The sequence below is a fragment of the Rana temporaria genome, chromosome 5 (assembly GCF_905171775.1).
Source record: "Rana temporaria chromosome 5, aRanTem1.1, whole genome shotgun sequence".
Classification (NCBI taxonomy): domain Eukaryota; kingdom Metazoa; phylum Chordata; class Amphibia; order Anura; family Ranidae; genus Rana; species Rana temporaria.
In genome coordinates, this window is record NC_053493.1 from 281,561,045 (window position 1) to 281,573,598 (window position 12,554).

A 12,554-nucleotide genomic window follows, 5' to 3' on the forward strand; every position below is an offset into this window, starting at 1 on the left:
GATGTCAGCGGAGACATGTCCGCTGACATCCGACCCGATCCGATCCGCTAAAAACAGACGTATGGGGACACGTCCCCATCTGTCCATGGTGGATCGGATCGGGTAAGATCTGATGAAAACGGACATGCTGTCCATTTTCATCTGATCGCTCCATAGGACACAGCGGTGCCCGACAAGCCCCTCCCCGCTCAGTGAGCAGAGAGGAGCTTATCATCCGTCGGCTCAGCGGAGATCTGCAGACAGATCTCCCGCTGAGCTGACGGGAGCAGGCGGACTCCGTAGCGACAGAGTCCGCCTTGTGTGAATGGGGCCTTAGGGTGGTAAGAAAATTTGTTTTTAATAAAGTAGTTTTATATAAGTGTTAATTTTTTAAACATTTGAGAACAGGTAAACAACCAAAAAGACCCCTTTATTTGTGGCAGGGCTTAACAATTTATCTGCCCTTACCAGGAGTGGATAAGTAAATATTTCTCTTCTTTTGGGCATCAAATAGGCATAGGAACTACTGAGTGGGGAAGTCCTTTTTCTGGAAGTATGCAATTCGTGGATAAAAGTTATATAGGCTGCAAAAAAAACACTTGTCCATCCTAAGAAATTGGTATACTGGACAATATAAATAAAAAGTAAAACAAAAAAATGATAGATCAGCAAATTAAATTCCCTAATTCTCCCAAGAGGATTGCAGAAGTGAAGATTTAATCTGTTCTATTAAGCTCATCTATACTATAATGCAAAATAAAGTCTATTTGTATACATAACCTATTAAAAAATAAAATAAAAGCAACATTCTTATTAACCACTTGCTTACTGGGCACATATACCCCCCTCCTGCCCAGGTGAAATTTCAGCTTCCGGCACTGCGTCGCTTTAACTGACAATTGCGCAGTCGTGCGACGTGGCTCCCAAACAAAATTGACGTCCTTTTTTTCCCACAAATAGAGCTTTCTTTTGGTGATATTTGCTCACCTCTGCGTTTTTTATTTTTTGCGCTATAAACAAAAAAAGAGCGACAATTTTGAAAAAAAAAATCAATATTTTTTTACTTGTTGCTATAATAAATAGCCCAATTTAAAAAAAAAATTCTCAGTCTAGGCCGATACGTATTATTCTACATATTTTTGTAAAAAAAATCGTAATAAGCAACTGGTTTGCACAAAAGTTGTAGCACTTACAAAATAGGGGACAGAATTATTATTTTTTTTTATTATTTTTTTTTTACTAGTAATGGCGGCGATCTGTGATTTTTATTGGGACTGCGACATTATGGCGGACACATCGGACACTTTTGACACATTTTTGGCACCATTTGGCATTCACATTTATACTGCGATCAGTGCTATAAATATGCACTAATTACTGTGTAAATGTGACTGGCAGGGAAGGGGTTAACACTAGGGGGCGAGGAAGGGGTTAAATGTGTACCCTGCATAGTGTTTCTAACTGTGGGGGAAGGGGACTGACTGGGGGAGGTGACTAATCTGTGTCCCTATGTACAAGGGACACAGCATCGGTCTCCTCTCTCTCTGACAGGACATGGATCTGTGTGTTTACACACACAGATCCACGTCCTTGTGTAACCGCCGATCACGGGTGCCTGGCGGACATCAAGGCTGCCAGGCACACGCATCGGCATCTCAGTGATGCGGTGGGCACGCGCGCCCCCCGGTAGCTGGAGGCCGGAGGCCGCATATAGACGGCCTCCCAGCAATTGGGATCCACACTGCGGCCGTAGAAAGTCGTACAGCCGGCAGCAAGTGGGTAAACAGGGTATAAATCTGTGCTGTTAACTGATACATTCTAGTAAATTAGTAGACACATTATTAAATAATGTAATATCTATTTATGTTTGATGCAGATAAGAAGTCAATTTAAACGAAAGAGGGTTTTTTAAATTTTATTTTAGGAGAAATTTTAAGGCTACACGTTTATGATGGCATTATACAATCTGAAGTATTAATGCAATAGTGGTGTATGGTTTGCATTTTGGGATCAAAGGCCATTTTATTGCTTCCGAAATCCAGTAAAAGTCTTGGCTCTGTTTTACAATGGGACACAGAGAAGCTTTAAACTAGAATAATAAAATGGTCAGGTCGAGTCCTAGCTTCATGGAAGTCAAGGGTATGATTCTCAGTGACCGTTTTTTGCATTGGTCAACAATACAAACTTTATTTTTGAAAATGGCATTAGACCTACATCAATGTGATTTTGATCTTTATCTAATTTCTTTACAGGACTTCAAATACCCTGTATGAACATTTTTCTTGAAACTCAGGATCATGTGTGACAGAGAAAAAAATTAGACCAATAAATATCATAGATATGGTCAATGGCTACAAATTTCCAAATGCTCTATAAGTTACAGTAAAACCTTGGTTTGAGAGTAACTTGGTTTAAGAGCCTTTTACAAGACAAGCAACATTTTTAAATAAATGTTGACTTGATATACAAGCGATGTCTTGATATACAAGTAGCGTCATGTCACAACTGAGTATAAAAGAGAAGAGAGGTGCCTCTAAGTGTAGCAATATGATTACATTTACTGAAGGTACAGCATTTAGCAACATATTTCTACAAATTAGAGGCACCTCTCTTTTCTTTTATACTCTGTAGCTCCTGCTGGATTTTGCTTCTAATCCCCTTGTGGAGGCTTCCATTTTTGGATGGACATTTTATGGTTACACAACATATAAATGGAAGCACTTATGAATAAATGGTTGTGGGATGAATCATTTGAGTTTCAATCATTTCTTATGAGAACATTTGCTTTGATATACAAGTGCTTTGGATTTACAAGCATGTTTCTGGAATGAATTATGCTTGCAATCCAAGGTTTTACTGTATCAATTTTTTTCATAGAACTCCACATGCACCACATGAAAAATTGTTTGGGGACCTATAATCATGTGCGATAAAAGGAGATTAAATTAGATTGATAAATAGATATGGTCAGTGGCTACAGAATTGTAAATACTTTGTCAGTCAGTACCCAGAGTGAGGGTTACATTTTTTTAAATGAGACTTGCAGATTTCTTTTCAATCAATTTTTTTACACAAGGATGACATTTGTGATGTCTGTACACATACAAACTATATGCTATATGTAGAATGAGCCTGGTGACCGTAAACAAAATCATTGGGCCAGATTCAGGTACATCTGCGGCGGCGTAACGTATCGCATTTACGTTACGCCGCCACAAGTTTTACGGGCAAGTGCTTGATTCACAAAGCACTTGCCTGTAAAGTTGCGGCGGCGTAGCGTAAATCCCTTCGGCGCAAGACCACCTAATTCAAATGATCCGGGTAGGGGGCGTGGATCATTTAAATTAAGTGCGTTCCCGCGCCGAACGTACTGCGCATGCTCCGTTTTGAAATTTCCCGCTGTGCTTTGCGCAAAATGACGTCGCACCGACGTCATTTTTTGAACTTCGACGTGAGTTACGTCCTTTCCTATTCACGGACGACTTACGCAAAAAAAAAAAAAATTGAATTTGATGCGGGAACGACGGCCATACTTTAACATGGCAAGTCTAACTATAGGCCACAAAATAGCAGATTTAACTATACGCCGGGAAAAGCCGACTAGCGACGACGTAAGAGAATGCGATGGCCGCGCGTACCTTCGTGGATCGACGGAAAATGCAAATTAGCATACCCGACGTGAAAAGCGACGCAAACTCCACCCAGCGGGCACCGAAGTATTGCACCTACGATCCGAAGGTGTACGAAGCCGTACGCCTGTTGGATCGAAGCCAGAAGCCGTCGTATCTTGGTTTGAGGATTCAAACTAAAGATACAACGCGGCAAATTTGAAAGTATGCCGGTGTATCAGTAGATACGCCGGCGTACTTCTTCTGTGAATCTGGCCCATTGTGTTTAGTAATACTTTTCTAATGCAAACCAGCACAGTGTGATTGCACATTTTTTGGTTTTATGTAAGAGATTTTCAGACTATATTCCTGAACACCAGCTGCTTTTCTTTGTAATTGTAATATTCACTATTCACACACTCACCTTTTCACCATTTTTTAGCTTTCAGTGCTGTTACACTCTGAATGACAATTACTCTGTCATGCAACACTGTACCCAAACAATTTTTTTTAATAATTATTTTCACACAAATAGAGCTTTCTTTTGGTGGTGTTTATTTATTTCTAAAAAAATGAAAAAAAGACCATAAATATATAAAAAAAAATTATAACATTTTTTACATGAATAATATTTCTTCAAAAGTTTAGGCCAACATTTATACTGCTACATTTCTTTTATAAAATTATCCAAATTAGCGTAGATTATTTAGTTTGTAGGAAAGTTATATGTGTATATATATATATATATATCATTGATTTTACTCACTATTAGCCGGATTCAGGTAGACTTACAATGGCGTATCAGTAGATACACCGTCTTAAGTCCGAATGCACGCCGTCGTATATTTAAGCTTATTCTGGGAACCAGATACGCTTAAATTTGGCCAAGATACGACCGACGTAAGTCTCCTACGCCGTCGTATCTTATGTGCATATTTACGCTGGCCGCTAGGGGCCTGTACGTGGATTTACGCGTCGAATATGTAAATGAGCAAGATACGCCAATTCACAAACGTACGTACGCCCGTCGCAGTAAGATACGCCGTTTATGTAAGACATACGCCGGCGTAAAGATAAACCACCAAAAAGATGGCACAGCCCATGCAAGGTATGGACAATGGATCAGCCGTCGTATTTTACATTGTTTGCGTAAGCGGACGTGAATGGGGCTGGGCGTAGGTGACGTTCACGTCAAAAGCAATGAGTATTTGCGACGTGATTCTGAGCATGCGCGCGCATGCGCCGTACCAACGGCCCTCATTTACATGGGATCACGGGTACTTTACGTGGAGCACGCCCACTACCTGCCTATTTTGAATTAGGCAGGGTTACGCCGGGACATTTGCGCTACGCCGACGTAACTTAGGGAGCAAGTGCTTTGTGAATACTGGCCTTGCCTCTCTATTTTACGTCGGCGTAGCTCAAATGAGCTGCGCTACGCCAGCTTAAACATACGCTTATGTATGTGAATCTGGCTATATGATTGTTTATAACAGGGAATATTACTATTATAAGCAACCATTTTGTATTAATAACATCCATTCATCCAGTGTGTACTATTGTGAAGCTGTGATTGGCCACAGCTATCACACGGTACAGATGCACTGTGATTGCCCATGCCTGTACCATGTGATCATTGTGACCAATCACAGAGATCAACACAATGAATGGCTATGAATGAAAGGCATTCATTGTGTTCAATTACCATGTGGTCCACTGTGATTGGTCACAGTGATCACATGATACCGGCAGCGGTGTAGTACACTGATCTGTCATGCCCACACAAGATCGCGCCACATCGCAGTTTGTGGGACATGCATGAGGCGAGATCCACCCAGTATAGCAGCACTCCTGCTCGGCCATTATATTACTATAGGCCAGTGAAGGCAAACCTTGGCACCCCAGATGTTTTGGAACTACATTTCCTGTTATACTCATGCACTCTGCAGTGTAGTTGCGAATCACAGGAAATGTAGTTCCAAAACATCTAGGGTTCCAAGTTTTGCCATCACTGCTATAGGCCATCGGAAAGCGGTTAAAAGCAGAGCTGGAGTAGCCTGTCAAACTGACAGCCAGTACCTATTACACTGAACATTTTTTTACAGGTGTGCCTTGCATCCACAAGGCACTGGTTATACAGCTTTCATAGCTAGAAAAGTCTAGCCGTGCCTACTGACTGCTAAAATTGCATCAGGATATGTGGACTGAAAATGATGATAACTGGAATAAATATATTGCAACTTTTTCTATTTTCAATAGTTAAAGTACAACCTAAGTTTCTTGTATCACAGTCAATTGTGATTTACAAGGCTAATAAAGTAAATAAAACATCATTGACTGAGTCAAATTCTCCTTCTTATGTGTCTTGCATGTTTCCCCTTTCACACACTGCAACAGATGCAGTGCAGTCCATTAAGAAAGAAGTGGGCAGAGTGGAGTGGCCAGGTGCTGATTGACAAACTATATATCAGCAATGAGAATTCTGGTAGGCACGTCCCCTGCAAAAAAAAAATATTCTCACTGTAGAACAAGCAGACTCAGCCTATAAGAAAGTGGCAAATCAGCTCTGAATTTAGGAGCAGTTCAGCATCATTGTCACATTATTACAGGAAACCTTATTAGATGAGCTTCACCTTTACAATGCCTGTTACTTAACGTGTAAATACAAGTATGAAGAGGATTTGATTTAGCAAGCATTTAGGAAGCTTTTATCAAATTTGTAATTACTTCTGAAGTCCTATAGAGTGCCCCTATGTGCCAGTCTACAAGATTTAACTTGGGAATCATTTCAACATCTGTGAAACTCCTAATAGTCAGCTAAAGCATAATAATGCTATAGCCAGAACTTTGTATTTAATGCTCCCATAAAAGAGCTAAAGAGCACCTTATGAGCAGGCCCGTCGCAACCCGACAGGCAAACCAAGCATTTGCTTGGGGCCCCGAGCTGGCCTGGGGCCCCCAAGCAGGGCCCTTGCCTAGGGTGACCAGGCCCGGACTGGCCATAGCGGGCACACCGGGCAAATGTCTGGTGGGCCAGGGGGCTGACAGGCTGAACTTTCTGGCCACGGTCCGATGCCTGTTGATGACCGGGCCGCACAGCGGGAGGTAAGCGGCGACCGCGGCCTGGAGAGGGTTAACACAGGCCGTGGTGGAGGCTCACCTCCCGCTGTGCGGCCGTGCCTGTGTCTCCTCTCCAGGCACTCCTGCCCTGCCGACAATGTCATCTATCAGCAGAGCAGGGGTGGGAGGAGCCGGAGATCTGTACACTGACCAAGTGCAGGGATCCATGGTTGCTATGCAGCAGGTCGGATCCAATCAGAGCAAAGATTGATGTCCGTGCACGCGTTCTGCTGTTGTAGCTAGGCAATGGGGATGCTGCCAGGGCTTGGGCCGATGATGTCATGGCAACGTATGACGTGTGGAGACCCCGCCCACCAAGGGAAATTACGTCCATTCAAAAAACCAGGGGAGTGAAGGAGACACGTGAAATGTAAGTGCATAGAGACTGAGAACTGAAGACATCACATCGGGAGACAAGGGAAGAGACACGGAAGGAAAACAGGCAATCAAGAAACGGCAGACTATGGAGTAATGGAGGACACAGGGAAGTGTAAATAGATGAAGCTGAATGGTGGCAAAAAGGAGATAAGAAAGGGGGAAGAAGAGGGGAAGGAGGGAAGAAGAACAGATAGAAAAAAAGGGGGAATATATAAAGAGAAAAAAGGGAAAAAAGAAACAGAAAAAGGAGAGGAGAGGAAAATAAGAGAAAATAAAAAAGGATAAAGATGATAGAGAAATGAAAAAAGGAAGAAATTAGTGGGAAAAGGAGACAAATTAAGAGGATAAGGCCCCGTACACACGTCCGAGGAACTCGACGGGCAAAACACATCGTTTTGTCCGTCGAGTTCCTTGTGAAGCCGCCGAGGACCTCGGCGAGCCGAAATTTCCCATTGAACAACGAGGAAATAGAGAACATGTTCTCTATTTCCTCGCCGAGGTCCTCGTCGGCTTCCTCGGCCGAAAGTGTACACACGGCCAGGTTTCTCGGCAGAATTCAGCTCCGACCGAGTTTCTGGCTGAATTCTGCCGAGAAACTCGGTCGTGTGTACGGGGCCTCAGGTGTGTGCAACTGAGAAAAATGTATGAAAGTAAACTTAAAAAAACAAGTAAAGAAAATTACCTAAGTAAGAAATAAATAAAGTGTGAAAAATGTATATAAAAATAATAAAACAAATATAAATATAAATAATAATAAAAAAAAAAAAAAAGAAGAAATAAAAAATAAAGGATAAAAGAAAAAAAACACTAAGAATAAAAAAACGGAAAAAAAGAAAAATGGAAAATGGGAAAACCTAAAGTATTATAGGTGAAAAACGAAGAGAACAAAGCACTGTAATGGGGGGCTGTGATTGGTAGTGGCACTGTGATAAAAAGGGTACTGCACTGTAAAGGGGAACTATAATCATTACAGTTTTCTTTACAGTGCAGTCCCCTTTATATCACAGTGCCCCTACCAATCACAGCCCCCCTTTACACTACAGTGCGGAGGACCGACTCTGTGATTATCCCGTCACCACCCGTCCTCGCGAACTGGCGGGTTGCTGGAAAATCGGCTGTTCAGTCTAAATTGCCCGGGCCTATTTTTTGTCCCAGTCTGGGCCTGAGGCAGGAAACTAAATCTCCTGCCACGCGGTAAGGTAGAGGGGGGGCTGTAAAAAAAAACATGGGGGGGGCTTTGTGTGCGGGGGGGCCTCCATGTCCATTTTGCTTGGGGCCCCCAAATTCCTTCAAACGGCCCTGCTTATGAGCTTCCAGAACACAGCTCATGTTCAAAGTATACAGTCTATAAAATGTCCCTGTCTGTGGCCAATTCACATATGTAACATTGCATGTTTTTAAGGAATGCAACTTGTTTGAGAAACTGTGACATAGCTATGCTGTACTGAATACTGGGCATGACTTGACTAGAATCTGAGCAATATATTTCTTAACTACTGCTAACACTCTGAGCTGTTGTTATACCCACAAAGCTTAGCAGATATCATCATTGCCTAAGTTATAGTTGTCTAACAACTGAAAAGTACAGCCGAAATTCCTGCCCTGCACCAGAATAGAGACATTACACTGCTTTACTGCTCTACATTGTTAATCTTTGCTGAAGCAAATGGATCATCAGGATGGAGCTGGTCAGCATTAAAAGGTACATTTCTCAAAAATAAATAAAAACAGTTCCCCTTAATACTAATGATGATAACCAATCAATCGGTCTGAGAGGTGTTTCCATAAGTGTGATGGAATACTTTATTATGCTCAGAATATAAACTCTTAATGCCAATTATTCTAAATATAGCTATATTTCAATCTGACCAGTTTTCACAATCCAACAACTAACAATTTATTGAGCAGAATGAAATTAAAATTCATTAGAGACCAAATATGATATATAAAGTATATATGTTTAGATTGGGATATTTGATGTGTTTTATTAGCCTCCTGGTGTTTACATCTTCCCCTACAAGAATTGTTGCAGAAATTATGATATATAAATGTAGTTAGAATGTGTTACAATAAACAAATCAAGAAAAAAATCAAGACTAATTTGAGAGGTATGTTGTTTTATTTAAAACAGAGAATTTAATGAAATGATTTCATTATAAGCTTTTTGAAGACTTACTAGTGGAGGGTTTTTGACACCTCTGCATTCCCAATAGCTTTCCCTGGTTTGTGTCTCAAGCTGGGTTGTGTTGTGTGAACTATGCTTTATCAAATGTGCCAGATTCTCTGGCTACCCACCACAGACATAGGATTTAAATCTAACTGTGTTTGTCATTGATGTATGACTTTTGAGGTGCTGTGGGTGGCACTGTGTTCAGTATGACTCCCCCATCCCCTCTGCACAATTCAGGGTTTGTCAGACCTCATTATTATCATACCTTTCCTCTTCAGGTGCCATGGACGAGAGTTCAAATTCCTTTCCAATATAATCAACATCTTCTGCTTATCTGGAGAATTTGCCTGCATTGTTTTTTCCCCCCTCTTGTGCTGTATGGTAATGCTGTAGCTTTCCGTTCTCTTCAACAAATTGGTTTAACCAGCTGCAGCACCCACGTGCAAAAACAATGGGTATGTGCAGCGCAAATAAAGTAATAAATGAAACAGTGATATGCAAATCACAACATATATATATATATATATATATATATATATATATATATATATATATATATATATAAAAGTCCCAATAGTAAGACCAAGGTAAGGATAAAGTCCCTCATGAAGAAGGTGAGTTTGAATCCTCTGCTGGTGAGCATGACAACAGAATCCTCCACCACACACACAATGTGCTTACCAGAAAAGATGGACCTCTCTGTGGGAGAAGGTCATGTGAGCATGTATCCAACAAGGGATAATATGAAATGATCCATGCAGCAGGAGTGTCTCCAAACAGGTGAGCAGCAAAACCAGGGCTGGCCTGCAGTGTCCGAGATCTCCACTATAAGTTGCTTGGTGAAATCGCATTGGAGTGCATGACCAAAAAAATAAAGAAAACAATCTAAATGGCCTCTGTATGTTAATTTGAATAAAAGGAGGAGGACATATAAAAAGGTAAACGCTGATGGTAGCACAGGAATAAAACAAAAGTATTGAACAAGCGGGGAAGCTGAATATAACAATCCAGCGGAGAGATGGCAGGGGGTGACGTCCGTGCATGAGCTCCTCCTCCTGTACGCGGCATTACGTCCTGGTTGGACTTCCTCAGCGGGGGGACACCCACATGAGCTAAATTTTGGCTTACAGTACCTTCTTGTACAGTAGCTTCCTGCTCAGTTAGAGGATGTAATTAAATACAAAGAATAGGTGCGCAATCCCAAGATATTAAGTGCAAATTAATGAAATAGTGAATGAATGAAAAAAAAATCGTATGACAAAGCACACAAGGAGTGAGTAAGATTTAATAAAATAAAAATCTGATATACCCAATCCATATATAAATAAATCAAAAAAGGTGAAAAATATGTCCCCAGAATCCATGAGAACAAAGACAAAACAGCGGGATCTTTCCAAGAATCAGTTCATAGATCATTCCACATTGCAGCACGATATCTGGCAGAAGCGTATATCTTATATCTCAGCTCAGAAGGGGTAAAAATATTGACTCTTACCGCAAAAGTTGGACCCCGGTTTTAAGGAGGTCAAAACAGCATGTACATCAGCCTGCCGGCCCCGTTGTAGAATCACTCAACTCAGGATGGGGTGCTCCAATCTTGCAAAGAGAGAGAAGACCTTCAGTTGTCTTTCCAAGCCGGATCGCACAAAAGACCGGTAGTCGGGTTCACCTCAGAAGATATCAAATGCCGGATACCGGAATTGATCACTCAATGGAAAAAAGGGGACAGAATCCTCATAGTGTAGTATATCCAAACCACTGATTGATTATAAATCATTAAAAATTATTAAAAAGTTTAAAAAACTTTTTCACAGCAGGTAACAATCCATTTTACACTCTCACAGCAGACCAAAAATCCACAGCAATGGTATTCATAAAGAGCAAAGAAAAATACCAAAAAAGGAAGACAAAAAAAGAGAAATAAAAAACAGCCAAGGATCGAACCAGAGGGGCTGTATAGATGAGTGTGATGGCGTTAGAAGTTGCTCCACCCGACGCGTTTCCCCAAAAATGGATTCAACTGGGAACAGGTTTTTCTTTTTTTGTTTAGAGGATGCAATTGTCTACCCTGATTTATTCCCCTAGCTCAGGACTCTAACTAAACCATAGGAAGAGACATTAGTTTGCACCAGAACCCAAAGTTTGAAATCTGAAGCTTGTAGCACAGGAGCGCTAGCTAGTGCCACCATTAAGATCTGGAAGGCATTCTCGCACTCTGGAATCCAGGCCTTCAGCCTCAGCAGTTTCTTCTTGGTTAGGTGAGTCAGAAATTTAGTTAAAGCACATACAGTAATTGCATTCAGATTAATTACTATTGACAGTATGTAAAAAAAAAACGGAAAAAAATCTTTTAATTTCTTAATTTTTTCCAAAAATTGTGACAAAAAATTACAACTTAAAAAAATAACTTGCCATGCCCCTTACTGAAGATCTTAGACTGTCTACTTTCCAAAAAGGGGCCATTTGGGGGATTTTTGTACTATACTGGCATTTTTGGGCCTCTAGAAATGAGATAGACCAACAGTACATCAGGATTGATCGATTTTCAGATATTCAGTATATACCATAGTTTGTGGACTCAATAATTTTCTTACAGACTAAATTATAAACACTGATTTGGGTTTTTCACCAAGGAATTGTAGCAGAACACATTGTAACCACATTTTATGAAGAAAGGTTATTTATTTACAAAATGTTATAAGACGTTTTAATTTTTTTAATTTTATTTTTTTACCAAAAATAAAAAACTGAGTGGTGATTAAAGTGGTGATAAAATGAAAGCTCTCTTTGTGTGAAAAAATTACTTATAGGTACAGTGTTGCATGATTGTTCAATTGTCATTCAAAGTGTGACAGCGCTGAAAATTGGCCTAGATAGGAAGAGGATACAATTGCCCAGTATTAAAGTGGTTAAATGAGGATTTTTTTTACAGCCAAAACATAATAAAAATTTACATTTTAGAAAGCCAATAAACCACTGCATTTTACAGAAAATTGGTACCCAGACAGTTTTTTTTTTTAAATATGTCCCAGTCTCAGTGTGTTAGCTCACATGTAAAATGCTCACTAATTGGGATTATCCCATAATGGAATCTACATACAACTCTAAGCATTGTATAGTATTGCAGGTAACAGTGTGAGAATATATTGGTGTGTGCACATTATTTTCAGCAGATGCTCTATTCCAATAAACATCACAATATAGTAGAATAAAGATTTTTAATGCAGCTATTAGAAAGTAGTGTACATTTGCATTATTCAAAATGAAGCTGTGAGACAAAGCCATTTAATCAGAGAACA

The 12,554-nt window shown here is 40.4% G+C and overlaps 1 protein-coding gene across 1 annotated transcript in view; it reads right to left on the reverse strand.

Moving 5' to 3' along the window:
• DOK6 (docking protein 6) overlaps positions 1–12,554 on the reverse strand; it is a 525,123-nt gene that overhangs the window by 117,261 nt on the left and 395,308 nt on the right. The window lies entirely within an intron of this gene.